Source organism: Chrysemys picta, chromosome 4 (assembly GCF_011386835.1).
Source record: "Chrysemys picta bellii isolate R12L10 chromosome 4, ASM1138683v2, whole genome shotgun sequence".
In the NCBI taxonomy this organism is placed as follows: Eukaryota; Metazoa; Chordata; order Testudines; family Emydidae; genus Chrysemys; species Chrysemys picta.
The window spans coordinates 119933048-119951433 of NC_088794.1; the positions used below are offsets into that span (position 1 = coordinate 119933048).

Below are 18386 nucleotides of genomic sequence, written 5' to 3' on the forward strand. Positions count from 1 at the left end.
TGTTGGGCTCCAAACTACAGCAGTGGAATCTCCTGGCAGGTGATGTTAGGGTTTCCATGTTCCGTGACCGTCAAAAGGATCTTGTCCCATTCTTCTTCATGGAAGGTGATCTTGTAGCCTGCAACAACATCGATGGTGTGATGGTAGCCCTCAACATCGTTCACGATCCAGATGAGTGGAGACTGTTTATTGATTCATCGAAGACGAGTCTTAAAGCTGTTTTACTGCATAATGGCAATGTTTTGCCATCAATTCCAGTTGGTCATGCAGTCCCTATGAAGGAAACTATGACAGCATGAAACAACTTTTGAGGTGCATAAACTATGACCAACATCAGTGGCAGCTTTGTGGCAATTTGAAGGTTGTTGCTCTCTTGCTTGGTCTGCAGACTGGATACACAAAGTACTGCTGTTTTCTTTGCGAATGGGATAGTCGTGCAAGAGATTCCCACTACATCAAGAAAGATTGGCCACTCCGACAGTCATTGGAGCCTGGGAGGAAAAGTGTTCAGCATCCACCACTTGTTGAATCGAGGAAGATTTTGTTACCACCCTTACACATCAAGCTGGGTCTGATGAAGAACTTTGTCAAGGCCATTGACAAAACACAAGCAGCTTTCAAGTACCTCCGTGGAAAATTTCCAAGGTTAAGTGAAGCTAAGATAAAGGAAGGTGTCTTTGTTGGCCCTCAGATTTGTGAACTTGTTCGAGATGATGCATTTGACCATGCAGTGCGTGGCAAGGAAAAGACGGCATGGAAAGCCTTCCAGTTAGTGGCAATAAATTTTCTCGGAAACAACAAGGCAGACAACTACAGGTTGTTGGTGGAAAACCTCCTCAAGGCATACAAAAGCCTTGGTTGCAACATGTCACTAAAGATACATTTTTTGCACTCATATCTAGATTTTTTTCCACCGTTGAGCCACGAGCACGATGAGGGATTTCACCAGGTCATTGCAACAATGGAGAAACGCTATCAGGGCAAATGGAGCCCATCAGTGCTTGCAGACTATTGCTGGACAGTGACAAGAGATGCTCCATTTAATGAATACAAGAGACAAGCCAAGAAGCGCCGAGTACACACTGAATAGGACTAAACTATGCACATAATAGTTTTTTGCCTTTTGTTTCATAATACATTTTATTTATATAACCCTTTTGCTGATTTTTAAAGTGTTACATAAACAGGACAGGTGAAATATTATCATGTAAAGCAACCATAAACACATGAAAAGACCTAGGTTTACAGTTTATGATTAAAACTCTATCTACACAATATACATAGACATAAAATGTAAAAACTGAAATAGCTTAGAAAGAGTAGCCAATCAGTTGTTTTAATTATCATATTTGAATTCAGCACATCAAAATACATGATAAATAGCACATTTTATCTCTGAAGCAGATGACTTCTCAAACATTGTAGACCAGTGTTATCTGTGCAGCTAGATTGTCTACACATCAATGACCATAGATGAACTATTTGTGCAAACAGAAAAGAAGTTTCTTTTTTTCCCCCCTTTCTCTTTTTTTAATGCTGCCCCCGCCCCCAGTTTGTAATTTTCAGATTGTTGTTGCTGGCAGTTTCACAGCTCTATTGGAATTCAAGGTGATCTACTGGAGGAATAGGGTGCAGAAACCACACATGTAAAAATCCCCCGTCCTTCCTTAAAGAAAACCAACACAATTGTTTTTGTTTTCTGTTTTTCTGCCACTAAAGTTGGCCACAAGGTAAAACTGTGATCTGAGTGCCCCTTTACCTAATCTTTCTCCCTTGCTTCCTGCAGCCGACAGCATTGTATAACCCTCAGTATATAACAAATGGGCCACAGGCAGGAGCGATAATGAAGTGAGGTTTCCAGCCAAATTTAGACAGAAACACATTTTTTCCCACAGAACTTGGCCCCTTGGAGCAAGATTTTGTTTTTCTCTGGTAAGGAGCACTCCATCTATCCATTTATTTATACTGTTAATGTTTGGAGCTTAGTCTATATCTGAGATTGGTGTGTTATGTATAAAACACTGTTTGCCTTGAAGCTGTAATATATATGGGTATGTGTGTATATTATATACACATACCCATGTATATATTACAGCCTTAAGTCAAGCCGTCTTGTAAAGGAAAGAACCAAACGTATGTCATTAATAGTTAAACAATTGAAGGGGTGAATGAAATTGTTCTGTTTTTCCTCATGCAGTAAATCTATAACATGGTGGAATTTCTTGCCCATTTGGGTTATATATTAATACTTAGTGTATAAGTGCCTACAATGTGCTTGGCAAGTTCTAAAATATATCCAGTCCTTGTCCTAGAGAATGTACATTCTAACATAATGAACTGGAGAAGACTGGTGCATAAAGAGGGATTTGCACTGAACATTTCAAATGTTCAATTTTGATCACTGATTGTTGTCACTCTAGAAGTAAGCCTTTGGGAGGTACTTGAATTGAGAAAAAGTATAGTGACCTGTGGTGGGGAGAATGTATCATGCTTCGTGGCCAGGGCAGGAAAAGGCATAACAGGAGGTGGGATTATTATTATTATTTTTATTCATATTACTGTACCAGCTACAGGCCCCAAGTGAAATTGGAGGCCCATTGTGCTAGGCACCATTCACACACTTTAAAAGACAATTTTGCCCCTAAGAGCTTACTCTTTAAATAAATAAGTAAATCTAAACAGAAAAGGTTGTGAGAGGAAACAGAGATCAAGTAACTTGTCCAGGGTCAAATAGCAGGACAGTAACAGAGCAAGAACTAAAACTCAGGGCTTCTGAGACCAAGGATCTATCCACTAGACCGGTTACAGACATGTGGAGTAGCATGGAAGAAACAATGGAAATGCACAAAGGAGATGACAGGAATGAAGTGGTGTAATCACAATAAGAAACACAAACAGATTTTGGCTGGGCACAATTGTGCAGAACTTTGAAGACAAGAATGAGAAGCTAGCTTGATGCAGAAGTCAGTGAAGGGATTTGTAGAGGATCAGGACAAAGCTATGGGTGAGGAGGATGATCTTCATTGCCACCTTCTTGATGAGCTGGAGGGGAAAGTAGGGAATTGGGGATTATAAGATTGCAGGGGAGAGATGTATTTCCTGCATCTGCTCAGGCCTAGAAATAAAAAAATGGCAATTTTTTTTTTTATAAATCTTACCTTAGTTTGTTTGAACTTGAGAAAAGGTTTAAATCAAGTCTAGACAAAGGCTTAAATTGGATGTTATTTATTTTAAGCTATCCCATTCATTCCTAATACTGTTTTGAAACAAAAACAATGAGAAACCCTCCTGTACTATAATTCCCAGGACTGGGCCAAACAAGGTTAAAGTGTCTGTGAGCAAGAACAAAGCATTTAACTGCTAAGCATTGCTGTCAGCACACTATATTAATTAAGGGTCCAGGCTCTGTTACTTGCACTTGTTTATTTCATATTTTATATTTATCTTAGCCTGAATTTGAAGTGCCTTCTGATAGCTCTTATCCTGTGAAACATTTGTACGGTATTGTTCCAAATCAACTACTACACTATCTGCACAGTTCTGAGACAATTGAGGTCATAAGAGGTGCAAAGATTCCTTATCTACATGAGACAGGGCTGAATTTTCCCCTGGTGATAGCCTCACTGACTTCAGTTACAACCTTTTTTCAGTGGAGAAATAACAAAAACCTGATTTTAAGTCATTTGGGATTTGGGCCCCTAAGTGCTTAAGTCACTTTGAGAAATTGAACTTAGGGTCCTAAATCAGATAGGCACTTTTCAAAATATTGCCCTTGGTGAATAAGTTTTCTCCAGATAATAAAAATAACTGCACAAAGCAATAAAGATACAGATAATATATGCAGAAACGAAGCAGATATGTGATTTAAAAACAAAAACAAAAAAACAACCTCCTCACAGGTTCCGCAGACTTGTGAATAAAACCAGCGGCAACATTACAGATCCTTCGTGCCACAAGAAGCAATTAAAAGGGCTCAGAATCACTTACTAAGAGGAAAATGAATAATAAGTTTCAGGGACACATATCCACATGACTTAATATGGTTCACATCCCAGAGTCAAGAATGAGCCTGTGTCAAATAATTCAGATTAAATTAGATAAATTAAAAATCTAGACCTGTTTGAACACCTCCAAATATGTAAACCCAGATTTGAATGTTGCATTTTTGAATCACCTCTAGCAAATATAGATACATAATCCATATAAATATGCTATAGTTTCCAGAAATAAGTGAACATTTTGCTATAACATGAATATTATCATGAATTCGGCATATCCAATTACGTCAAGAGTTTGCGTCCAACGATATTTCAGGGAGGAAATGCACATATGACTGAATTCAGAACAAAAACAAATGAAGGAACATTTAAAAAATTAAGACAGCAATTCACAGAATATGATTAACAGGAGGAAATTATTAAACCATGAATTTCTAATACACATGAATGAGGAACTCTAAGTGTTTTCTTTTTCTGGCATGAACTACAAAAGTTTGAGATGCATAAAACCGCATTGACGTGATTAGGAAGTGTCTCAGTTGTGCTTGCCAGATAATTATTTGGAATAAAAAATTCCCAGAAGCTAAACATGGGCCAAACCAAAACCCTAGATTCAAACATCCATGAATAATAGTATGAAATCTGAACTCGAGATCTAGATAGTCTGCTTTGAAATTTGTGGCTTCAGTCCATTTAAACAATGAAAAGCATCTTCTCTGTCAAAAATATATTGGCCTTTGCTCAGCCCTTATGAGACCTGAGAGTGTAGAAATTTGCATATAGATGAAATGATGTTGCTTTGGAACAATTCAGAAGAGGAATTTGGTATCTCAGGAACCTCCCTAAAAACTCCACTCTGAGAAGTATAACTTCTCACACATCTAATCCTCATTCTCAAATGATTCCACTGCTTTCCTATTCATTTCAAGATCTTTTCAAAGCCCATTGTCGATCTGATCCGAATCCCAAAAGTCAATGGAAAAACTTATATTTATTTCAGTGAGCTTTAGATCAAGCCCTTTGCTTTTATACCTTTTGATGAATTTGCCCTATCCAACCTCATGGAATTTATTTCTCTCTATCTTACTCCTCTCACCACTTAGCTAGCATTGGCCTCCTCCCTCACTTTTCCAGCCCATCTTACCACTATTGATGGAGTCTTCTCCTCTTCAGCCTTCCTGTATCACTCCTGATCTCATTGACTTTCCATTTCTTTTTAAGTCATTATTGATTTTTTGAAACCAGCCACTGCAGGTTGTTCAGATTTTACCTGCAGAAAATACACACTATCTGAGATATCTCCAGTACTTTTCCCTGCCCCCAGGTTATAAGAAATAACTTATACTAATTCTCATGCCATTTGGCAGCTCTTGGTTTTCCAGTAGTGGCCATTAGTCCATTTTTTAACAATGGCAAATAGTGTATTCCCCACACACCCACCTTATTTGTACTTCTTAAATTTAGTTTTTAAATCTGTTACTGTATTTATTTCAGCCATGCATATTTGAGTTGTGAAGGGCAAATCACCCATTACTCAGATTTGGATAATATTCATAGTTGATTCAGATATGTTAAGGCCAGAATGGAACATTAGATCATCTAGTCTGACCTCCCGTATAACTAGGCCATAGAACTTCACCCAATTACCCCGATTTAAGCCCAATGGCTTGTATTTGGCTGAAGCATATATTCCAGGAAGGCATCCTGTCTTTATTTGAAAACATCAGAAGATGGAGAATCCACCACTTCCCTGGGTAGTTTGTTCTAGTATTTAATCACTTTCACTATTAAGGCACATATTTTATTTCTAATTGGAATTTGTCTGGTTTTAACTTCCAGCAATTGGTTCTTGTTATGCTTTTCTTTGCCATATAAAAGAGCCCTTTATTACCTGGTAGTTTCTCTCCATGAAGTTCATTATACACTGTAATCAAATCATCCCTCAATCTTTTTTTTTTTTTTGATAAACCAAACAGATTAAATTCTTTAAGGCTCTTGCTGAAAGACCCTCAAATAATATGTGTGGCTCTTTTCTGCATTTGGGCACAAATAGCACTCTAAATTCAGGCCAGGCATGCTACAATAGCCATAGACCTTTGCAAACCTACATGAAACATCAGGTTCATTATGAAACTCCCACACTAGGCTAGTTTTGAGATTTTGTTAGGAAAAAATTCATATTGTTCTATCCATAGCTCTTAAGCTTGAAAGCAACTAGGACTCTTGGCTCCTTTGAGGAAAGATTCAAGATCCAGATGGCAGCAGCACTGTCCATTTCCTTCCTCCTTCTTGCCCTTCTCTGGTTCTCAACCCCATTCCCTCATCTGCACTGCTACAGTGTAAGGCACCATGTACCATAGTTGCTCATGCACAGGAATACAGATTTCCTCCATACAACCTCTGCACCACCTATCCTCTTCCCTTCTGCTGCTGCATTTAGGGCCTTCTGTGCTTCCATAGAGAAAGGTAGCATTTATTTCACTGGAAAAGTCCAGTACATATTTTTTTTCTAGCCCATTTGTCCTTTGTTTGGTTTTCATTCACATATTGCCTGAGGACCGGTTACAGTTGCCAAAAATAATTGTAAATGTGTTTTTTAAAAGAGAGGGGAGAGAGAGAGAAGGGATAGTTGCAAAATGTTGCTCTTGGTTCAGTCCTCTCTATTCATTTAGCATTTATAGTAATACCACAGATTATAAAAATGTGACCCAGTTCTTAGGCTACTGTATTTTGATTGTCACAGGGAGTTTAAAGAGGCATTGATCTACTCTGAAAGGAAATGCATAGGATATAATCAGATACTTGTCTCATATCTGGGTATGTTTTGGGTGAATTCTTTTTTTGCAATAACTTTCTCAAATCTCTGACTTTCAAAATACAGCGAGGGAGGAGGGAGCGAGATACAAAGTCAAAGACAAGTAGAAAAGATATTATCAACAAACTTTTCCACTGTCATAAGGTGAGCTTGGTCTTTTCAAGGGTTCAGGTCCCAATTTGGACCTGTGCTGATTTTTCTCCTCAGTCACTGGACTTTGAGGACTGAGATCAGGTGATTTGGAGCCAGGTGGATGGGGAGATATAAGAGGCAGCCTGTTCTTGGCAAGAGTCAGTTTCTTCTGTAAGTTAGGACTGGTGGTGACAGCTCCCTGCTGGGGGGAGAGGGTACTGAACTGTGAAGGTGGGAGCCTCTACCTGGGGAAAATGAGGGGAAGGAGAAAGACTTTGCCATCAAGTCAAACAGTTCTCAAAGTCCTCTCACGGAATCCATGTCTGAGCTGAAGTCTTTGGTATTGATATTGGAATTATAGTCCAACTCTTATACAGAAAATTCTCTCATCCTAAAACCCCATTTTGGGAGATTTAGCTTTAAACTTTAAAATTTGGTATGTGTATGAGAGATTATACAGAACAGAGAAACTGAGGCACTGTGGAACCAGATGTCAGAGGGATAAACCACACTCTAACATCCACTGTGAGCTGCACTTTGTAGAGCTCCACTGTATATCCTACTCTTTATTTATTAGGACAGCTGGGATTCCACTGACATCAATGAAATCTCCTTGCGTAGTCTAAGTGAAGTTTATCCAACAAAAATAGGTGTGGAGGCTGCTGAGGAGAAATTTGTCCTGGAAAAGGAAAATATTTCTGTATTACTTTTGGTGTATGGAACTATGATACTTTTGATTTCCATGAAAATACCTTTTACTTTTCAAAGAACTCGGTGCTTGGAGCCTGCAGAAATTTTGTTCTTGCAGTTTTTCCAGCCTGTTTCAGAAGAACAGTAATGTGGAAAGAGACACCTGTGCATGTGTGTATGAATTATATTAATAACCATAAGCTGAAAGCCAGTGCTGTCACATGAGTGTAATTTGTGAAGTCATGTGTGTAAAAAAGCTGAAAATGGGGTCTCTTCTTTTCCATGCCCTCTGCAGTGAGCAGTGTTGGCTTTTTATACATCTTCTCTATTGTTTGTGTGCAGATCTGCCCTCTGGCTGGAGGGAGGCACAACTGCCTCTTTGTTACCCCACATAGCTGTTATTCCCTCCTTATTTGATCATCCATCGTATCCCAGTTGTCACAGAATCTTTGGACTCCAACATTTCGTCTGGTTCCCACAAGGCCAGTGATGACTGGATCTGGTTATATTCTGAACAAAAGGAGCTCTCAGCCATGCATGTAGCTGCTTCCATCACTTCACGCTGATATTAGAATGACACACACAGTGACGTCCCTGGAATCTTCTTATATAGATGATACTGCTATTAGTGCTGTCTAGCCGAAGAATGGGTCCATTCAGTTAAGTGAAAGACAAATACTATTTTTCATTTAATTAAATTGAAAAATTACACTGTATGTGTGATGTAAATCATTACTAGTTTTCGCTTGAGGAGCTGTTGAGAAGACAGAGTATCATAGGGAGCCTGAAGCATTTAGAAAAGCTACAAAAAATCACCCACCTCATGTATAAGATACTGTAGCTCTTATGTTGTGAAAGAACATGTCTACTTCTATTTCCTCACAGCTGCGAAAGATTTGCAACTGTTTTCTCTAGCAAAATTGAAGCAATTAGGTGCTCCATATGTGCTTCATACCTCCCACATTATTACCACCAATTTACTGAAGCTGATATACTCACATGTACTTCAATTCTTGCACCCAACTGTACTCAGTTTTTTCCAGTTTGCAGGTATTACAGTATCCATCCTCTTCCTGAAATTAAAGGTCACTCTACATGTATGTTTCCTTCCCTTGACCCCACAGAAACAAAATATCCTGGGTGTAATTTATATGTCATTTCACCTACCCAGTCTTTCCTGATATAAGTAACTTATGTTTAGTTTTCTGTTTGGCTTCTGACTGGCACCAGCTGGAGCGAGAACATAACTCAGGCTTAGTTAGATTAATTGCCAGAGGAAGTGTCTAGGGGTTAGAATGCATGCCTGAGAGTCCAGACTCCTAGATTCTGTAGCTGACTCTGCCAGTGACTCACTGTGTGACCTGAGGGAAGTCATTTCAGCATACCCATCTCATAAACAGATCTAGTAACATACCTACTTCACATGGGTGTTGTCAGGCTTAATGTATATAAAAGATCCGAGATACCTGGAGGAAATGAGTTCTGGAAGTGCAAAATATTCTTGTTGTTATAATTCCATAATAGTTTCAAGATGCCCTTCTTGACCTTCACATTTTGGACCAAGCTAGCTCTGCAGTCAGGTCACTCCTTGATCAGTGTTTAGGATGGTACAGAGCACAGTGTCAAAAGCAGTCAAAAGATCAAGAGGATGAGAATGGTTAGGAAGAAGTCATTCAAGAATTTCATAAGATCAATTTCAGTGGACTAGGAGGGTAGAAGCTAGTTTGGTAGTGTCTAAGACGTAGGTGGAGGAGAGCAACTTAAGACAATTGTTGTAAACAAATGGTTGTGTTTGGCAGTTGGTTTAAAATTTCTAATCCTCAGTTGCCCCACCTACAAAAGGAGGATGCTAATGCCTACTCACCTGCAAAACCTTATATGATGCTGGAGAGCCAAGTATTACGTTCAGTTATTGCTGGGAAGCTTGATAATACCTGATACCTCACCAGTACTTTGCCTTAGCTGTTGCCAGGAGATAATGCAGAGAAAACTGTCATTGTTTAAATCAGACTGACTTGTTTCTCTGTTGCTTTAATTTGTTTGTTGGCTATCACAGACTGTATTATTAAATTGCTCTGTATCTTTTACTAAATGACCTTGAGATGTGAGGCACTTTATACATTGAAATTGTTTTGTTTCTATATTTTGCAGTGCCAATAATGTAATAATGCATCCCTGAGTTAAATCTCCTCTTCAGCATTTCACCTTGAGCACTAATCTATTTGAATTACATACTGAGAAGTGATTGACATTCTCTGGGTTTTGAACCCATCATTTAATAAGAGGGAACACATTTCAATAAAATGTTCTACCATAATTATTTCAATGAACACCAGTATGAACATGTTGTGTGAGAGTAATCTGTGTCATGAATGGTGGTGCAGAGTCAGTAGTGTTGACCTAATAAAACCTTTAACATTTCTTTTTAAGGACAATAGTAGAGACAGTCTTCCTGTGCCAAAGATATGGTAAGACCCTGCAGAAATGGCCAATACAGTTTGATAATGACAGCCCATTCTTGTGAGTACATTAAATGACTTTCCTTTTCTTTTTTTGCTTTTGCTTTAGAAAAAAACCTGTCATCAAAGCACAACCTGTATACGTCTAAGGCGTGCAGGTGGAAATTAATGTCTGCTCAAACCTTTGGGGGTTACTTGATACAGCAATATGGAGAGTTTATGCGAACATAAAAATGATACGTTTTTAGTGTTCTTCTATGGTAATGAGACCAGGACTGCCTACCAATGAGATGTTGGGATGAAGGTTTGTTTTAGATGGTCACTTCTTCAGTAATGACTCAATCTCATGGTTTTAAAGTAAATAGACTACATTTAATGTTTGTGAAAGGAGATTAATTGACAGCTCTGACGGCTGAAGTCCTTTATCCACAGACAGGCTACTGAAGAAATGGAGGCTTTCATCTTACACAATGCTCTCTGTCTCAAACCTGGCCTATAGTTATTCCCTTTTGGGTGAGAAAGTATCTCTGGCTTCTTACTCATTGGCATTTCTGCTGTGACTACCAAGAGCTCCTAATTAATGCCAACGGGGGTGGTAGATTTCTTTCTTTTTGGAGGGAGGAGAAGTGCTGGTGATGTGGACACTTGTCTACTATAAATTGGTCTGACACTATTAAACTCAATTTAATATTTGGTTCCTTCTGCCTCATACATCACTAACCATGATTAAGGTGATGTTTATGTCACGGAGGTCATGGAAGTCACAGAATCCTTGACTTCAAGAGACCTCCCTGACATTCTCTGCTTCAGCTCCAGGGACGGCAGACTCTGGAGCTGGCAGCTAGCGGGGCTCTGGCAGGGTTCCAGCAACAGTGGGCCCCCTGCGAGGTTTCCAGCAACAGGTGACAGACTCCTGAGGTGACCATCAACAGCTTCACACAGGGGAGGGGGAATGCCTCAGGTGAGCAGCTGGGGGTGCCCCATTTTCTCTTTGGGAAATATGGTCATCCTGCGGCTCCCAGCCACCCTGGGTGGAAGGCCCTGCACTTGCAGCTGCCGTGAGCAGAGGGGGAACCCCACAGCTCCCAGCCACCAGGGTAGCAGGGAAAACCATGGAGCAGCAGCAAAAGTCTCACAGACAGGACACAGCTTCTGTTAATTTTTGTTTATTGCCTGTGACCTGACCATGACTTTTACTCAAAATAACCATGACAAAACCTTAGTCCATAATACATTCGCTGCATTCAGAACTACAGCTGTTGGAGGGGGGGGGAATGATAATTTTGAAACTCTCTGATGAAAAACAGGGTCAATTTTGTTTTTTGTTTATTTTATTATCATTATTTTATTTTGTATAGATCTGCCTGGAACTTAGTTAACTGCTCTACTGATGATGCAGGAGCCAAAGTAGAATTTAGCTCACTCTCCTGTGGCTGTGTTGCAGCCAAGAGCCCATAATAAGCGTTAAGCATATTTTTAGCATTCATATAGGAAAGTATGATTCTGAATACAATAATGGAGTAGATTGGTAGAGGAAAAGGATTCAAATTTTGCAGTGATTTGTATTACCTTAATCACAATTTAAATACAAGAGTTTTATGGCAGAACTGGAAAGGGTCACTATTAACCATAGGATCATATCGACTATATTTCTATTAAAATATGCGTGCTGAACAGCTGGAGTGATTTATTTTGATACAAGGGAACAGACTTAGTGTTATAAATGAATGACTAGTGTTGTAATTTTTATACGCTGAGGCTGACCTGTATTATAATGCAAAAATTAATGTATGGCACCTTAGCTTACCATTTCAGGTTGCCTGTGGAAATAAGTGCTCCTGCTGGCCCTGAACTGGGGAAATGCTTGCTGGCTGTCTCTCTCCACCTGATGTTGTTGTTGTTGTTGTGGAGTGAATGCAGCAGAAGTGGCAATTGGCACTTGAATGCCATGACGGGGTTGTGAAGGAATTTGAAGGACACATTTCAAGATATGGTTTCCTGCTCCTTTATGATATTTTTTTAACTCTTCCCAAAATAGAAACGTGGTTTTTTTGTTTGGTTTTTTTAATGATGTGTAAAGGGATTGGCCCTAATCAGCCTGCATATATTATAGGAAAGACAGGGTGGGTGAAGTAATATCTTTTATTGAACCAACTTTTATTGGTGAAAGAGGCGAGCTTGTAAGCTACACAGAGCTCTTCTTCAGGTCCTATATTATAGGAGAAATTCATGCTGGTGGTGAGCTGACACACAGCCCTCCTCACCCCTGAAGCCACTTGGTGGCGGGGGAACTGTGGGCAAAAAAAACAAACTGGGGAAGGCAAAGGGATCGGTCCACTGTGTCCACAATAAGGTGAATGAAGTGGCCCTAGCATCCAGCGTATGAAGCCCAGCATGACTGGCCTTGTTATTCAAACTCAAAGGTTGGATAGTGTTCATGGAATCCATGACTTGCCCCAGGATGGAGGTGATGAAACTTACACTCCCATATGCTCCACCCTGCCATAACCTTAGGGACATGGGCTTTCTGTGAATAAAGTGTGTTTTACACTATACCACTAATGCTATTGTCTTCTCACCAACCCCAGTGCAAGACCTTCTTCATTAAGAATTTGCCCTCATTCCAGCCATCAGTATAGCTGTTCCAGTTCAAACCTCAAGTTTAGACAAAAAGAATGCTGTGGTTTCAACCAGGGGAAAACTCCATTGGGCATTGGTGCAAATCACAACTGGCCTTGCCTATACAGCTGAGACTGGCACTAGTGCAGTTACAGTGGTAGAGGGCCGCTGGTGATTGAAATTAGGGTTAATTCTATATGTGAACATGCCCTAAGGAGAATCAGATCAATCTTCCACATACCCGCACACGAACTGGCTAATATAGATATAAGAAGAGGCCAGCTAAACCAAGGAAGAGGGAAAGGGGGGAAACTACCTTCTTATACTAGCGAAAGAAAGAAAGAAGGTGTTCTCCCTCTGCTGATAGCAGACAAGGATCAACTGTATTCCCTCTTCTGCCCTTGGCTCCCCCTAATGTTAATCCTTCACCTACACATACTAGCCCCAGGCTTCCATTTCCCCCATGAACTGCAGTGGGATGTTTCTTTTCTAAGTGATTGACTCTGTCATCAATTCATTTCACAGCCTTTCCTCATTCTTTCCCATGATTTATTCTTTTCAGTGTCACAGACCACACTTTTCTATGGAAACACCTTGCCAGTCAAGAAAGGCTAGTGCCACCACTGGGTTTTTAGGCTCATACTGTTACCCGGGGTTCTTTCAACCCAAAGCTCTTGGTAACTTTACTCTGTGCAAGGAGGTGTCAGGAAATAAAGCAGGGGGAACATGGCTGTCCGACCGATAGATGGCTGGCACAATCAGGACAACACAAGAGTGCTTTCACTTAAAGCTAAACTTTACTAGTCTGAAGCACTTACACACGTCCGCAACAAGATTAGTAAAACACCCCCAACCCTTGATGATAACCAAAGCCGAGTGTGATTCTCAAGTGGCAACCCGTCTGCAGGTGGGGAACACAAGATACATCCAGAGGGAGAGACCAGTCCCGAAGAGTCCCCCAAAGGAGTCCCACTATCTCAAGCTTTTTCCCCTTATTTATACATTAGTAATAGAATGAGATATCCCTTAAAGAAACCTTGTTAAGTAAGCAGTTTCAAGCAAGAGGTTCCTTCTGATTTTTGATTAACCAGGTGTGGGTCTTTCCAGAGCCTGCAGCCTTGAGATCCCAATAGACATTCCTGAGGGTACATCCTGCTCTTCTAATATGTATCAGCAACTTCAATACAATTCTTATCAGGAAGGATGCGGGGTCAAGCTGCCCTTTCTGAGACACCCTAAACCCCCCTCCCCTCCTGCCTTGGTCAAGCTGAGATTGCTGAATGGCCAATTTACAGCTTGCTGACCAGGCTATCTTTAACAATAAGCCATAGTGGTTTTAGGCACTTTACTGGTTTGCCAAAGTCTCCCCGTACAATACCAGCAAAATGTCAAAATCAGTTCAGAATTACCAAGAGCACTTGCACTATGAGAAGCACACCTGTCTTTACTTGTCACAATTTGTCCCTGTATATCCAAGAACTTCAGTATTTAAATATTGAAGTTCTTGTATGAATTTTAGTTCTTGATAAATTAACTGTGTGCACTTCTATCTGTGCACAGAGGAAAGATTTAACGGGCAGGTCAAACAGTCTTGATGCAGACTGAAATACCAGTGATTGATTAAGCTGTTGGAAGTCACAGTCTGGATGCTGCCTTTGTTGCTAACAGAAACTAGATCTATTATCTAAGGATAAATCTGTTAAAGGAAGACAAATCAATGTATTCATTAGGATTTGCAGTGTATTTGTTAAGATGAAATACAATGACATCCTAACCGGAGAAAAGATACTGACCTCCCGCATGGTGGCATCGCAGTGTGTAAAATATGAAATCTGTCAAGCTTGGGTCTGCTGCTACGCTCCTGTCAAAGAGACAAGATCAAAAATTTCTCATGATGACATCACAGCAAGGGAGAATTAGTACCTATCCCATCATTTTAACAAATCATGAGCTCATTAGTGTGTGTGTGTGTGTGTGTGTGTGTGTGTATGCATATATGCCCTCAGAAGCTCTAAGTGAAACTCAGGAGTGTTAACTCCATGTGGCTATTAGTCAAAGCAAATATTTGCACAAACTCACGATAGGCCTGAGATGCAAAGTCTGAATCCAGAAATGGATCTGAGCTTTCTCACAGTTTGGGGTGCTCACAACAGGGTTTTGGATTAACCCATTATAGGGATGCGGCAGTTATGTTGTACCCACACAAAGATCAGCTGTGTGCTTTCATCCCAAATATATGTGTGTGTGGTTTTTTTTTTAAATTTTAGATTAAAGAAATTCCCACAAAGAGAGAACAAAAATGGTTACCCTGAAAGAGAGAACGAGAGTCTCCTCTGTAACATTCTCCATCAGCTTCACTCATAAAATGCCTCTGCAGATGTGTGGAGTCTTTCAATTAAAGGTGCTGTACCCAGAAAACAAAATCAAAACAGTTACATAGCTAAATATATCGAGGACGATTGTTGCATTTTGGATCCAAATCCAACTCCCCCAAGCTTTAAGCATGTTCAGATCCAGGGATTTAGCCTGGATCACTTTCTTGCACGAACACCTACAAAGTGAAACTCTGGAGTAGTACACAGTTCTCTCTAAAAGTACTCCCCTGCCCTAGATGATTTATAGTCTAAGCAAACAATATGTAGACAAAGGGCAGTGTATGTGATTTAACAAGAGCAAGAAGGGTGAACAATGCAGTTTGCATGTCTTGCCAGTTCTCATGGAAGAGCATCTGGCCGCTGTGACATTAAGGAATTAAAAGTTGTTTTAAAGCTGTTATCACTATTTTATTCTTAAACATCATTATTATCATTATATAAGATCCTACCTTCACACCTCCTCCTTCTACCATTGACTCATTAGCCTGATAATTTTGGTCTGGGGTAGTGAGCTGCTGTCAGTGCAGCTCTGTCAATCATTCAGGAAGAAACCACGGATGCAAGACACAACAATTCTATCAACAGATCTAGCACTGCTTCTGCTTTCCAAAAACTATTCAGCCTGTTTTCCATCTGAAGCACTCAACCGCTGGTCTGCTTAGCAGTTCATGTTTCAGTCAGTGAATATGCCTTAGAGTACGTTAGATGCATTTCAGCCTTCATTTGGAAAGCTGGAAAAAAATGTAAGGGATACACATCCATGCTTTTGGCTCTGCTGTGCAGCAGCACAATGTATTCTCTGTTCTCTCAGCAGTGTAGTTTGTACAGTATGCTTAGTCTAAGGGATTGCTTCCCCTCTTGGTATTCCTCCACCTTCCCTTAAAAGAAAAGTAGTCCTCCCCAGAAAGAGTAAATACCATCAGCTGTTCTTTCTGATGCTATCCAAACCACATACACCCCACATGGGTTGGACAGATGCAAAACACATCAAACATGGCTATTTGCAATTTACTTCAATTTATTTTAGTTTGAGAATTATTGTGGAAAAGATCCATAATGAACAGCAGAAGGGGACAAGGTCAATCAGGAAACTCCAGGACTGCTATAGAGAGGGCAGCTACTGACACATTGTCTGTTTGGTGCGTATGTCTATCTCCTGGGGTGGAGTGGCAGGAGAGGGTGAAATTGGCCATGGGCAGTCTTTACCAATGATACTTGTCTCCAGAGAAAGGGGAGTGGGGCTGGATACAGTTGCATTTGGAATGGGGAGCAAATTGCCAGCAGATTCTTCCAGCAACCGTACTGACTTCAGAATTGGGAAGTAGGACACTAGCAATCCATCCCCAGGATCCTTCTGTGTCAAAGATGTGTTAGAGAGTGGGCCTACATTGTCCATCCTCTTTCTTTGCACCCAATATCGTTGTCTTCTGAGAAAGGGAACAGACTGTCAACAAACTACTTCTGAAGATCTCACCTGTATCCTGTGTAGCTTGTTTAATCCAAAGTATTCTTTGTCCACATTTGGAACTTTATTTGGTTCACTGATGTGTAAATTACCAAAAAAAAAAAAAATCTGGTGGGGAGCTGAGGCACTGATGTCCTACACTGGCTTAGTATATATAATCATGTCTCCCTCTAGCCACTCCCACAGGAAGCCTAAACATCTACTGGCAGCTAGTGCATTTGGAGCCAAAGCCTGGTGAAGTCAGTGGAAAGACTCTCATTGACTTTAATGGAGTTTGGTTTAGGTTCTTACTCTTTTATCTCAAGTGGCAGGGACTTTTGCTTCTATGTTTCAACCTACTCAGTTCAGTCCCTACAGATGAGACATGGTGCCTCTATGTATGTGGTCACAATTATGTTTGCATTTAAGGAAGATGTGATACTTCTCCAATAAGTCATAAAGAGGCATTTCAAGGTATAATTGAGGTGAACGGTGCTTTGGAATACACTAAAAGTGTGGTGGAGATGTAGTGCAATCGTGAAGTTTATTTAAGATGCACTTAGAGTATACATCTCAAGTAAACTGTACACTGTATCTGAGCTAAGGTAAGTAATCAAATGGGATATATGCACTTGTAACTGTACTTTATTAGATAAACAGCGTCAATCCACTTACACAATGGGTCTATTTTTGTTTATGTTTTGAAAATCATAATAAATGTAGCTTCCTACATCAAAGAATTGAATGAGCCATTAGAAACAGAAGCTGATTAACAGTTATAGTTGATTTTAAAAATGCAACTAACAAATCAGTTTATTGCACAAACACACAAATTTTATGTAAACTAATTTATTAAAATCAAAACCAGTAAGGCTCAGATGGCCACAACAAATATATTTCTCCAAGTATTGATTCACACACATACCAATATGTTTTGCATAGATCAGCTCAATTCATAAAGCACCAATTTATTACAAAGGCAAACATCCAAACCATAAACAAATCAATTATCTTTATGCATCAACCAATAGGTATACAGATACACACACACACAAACAATTCAATAACATTATTGTAGAAGACTCCGTATTTTATTTGATAGCAATCTAACACTGGTGGGCTTTGTGCTAATTATTTTTGTTCTGTCTTATGATGGAGTGATTTTCAAAGCATTGGTAATAGGGCAAAACAGCTTTCACTTCTAGATTACTGGTTCAAATCCATCTCATATCAGTTGTTATATATTTACTGTTTGTTGGTCTCTGCAAAGTACCTTGGAGGTCCTAAGCTCTACTGCCTCATGTAAAAAATTGCTCTTGTGGTTGAGGAATTACTCGGGAAATCTGGGCTCAGTTCCTGGTTCTGAAACAGACTTCCTGAGTGATGATGCCCCAGTTCCTCATCTGCTAAATTGAGACAATGATCCTTCCTCTCTCCTATCCATTGTCTGGTTTTGGCTGTAAACTATTCAGGCCGAGGACTGTCTCCTACTTATGTGTATGTTGTACCTAATTCAATGGGGACTTGATCTCATTTGGAGCTCCAAGGTGCAACTGTAATAGAAATAATAATACAGTAATTATGTACCCATCACAAAAACACCACTAGAATTTAATCAGCTATAACTGGCTCCCTATTGGTCTTCTTGGAAGTGAAATCAAGGATTCAATAGGCCATGGAGACTGAACTAGCCTTCACACCAAGAGAGGCAATCCCTTCAGCTCTGGGATGAAGCATATAGGGGCAAAGGCTATGTGGAAGCTGCTCCCTGTGCTGTACCTATTCACTGGATAAATAGAGGATTGCTGAGTCTGCAGGGATATCAGTCATGAACTTTTCGCTAGAATTAAATTC

General features: G+C 40.0%; 1 long non-coding RNA gene across 1 annotated transcript; it reads right to left on the reverse strand.

Moving 5' to 3' along the window:
• Positions 1-1112: 1112 nt before the first annotated feature.
• On the reverse strand, positions 1113-15866 carry LOC122174174 (uncharacterized). Its single transcript, XR_010600298.1, has 4 exons — positions 15538-15866; positions 15021-15117; positions 14507-14574; positions 1113-3042 (listed from the first exon to the last, which is right to left on the reverse strand). It is a non-coding gene; the product is annotated as an uncharacterized LOC122174174 (long non-coding RNA).
• Positions 15867-18386: the final 2520 nt, after the last annotated feature.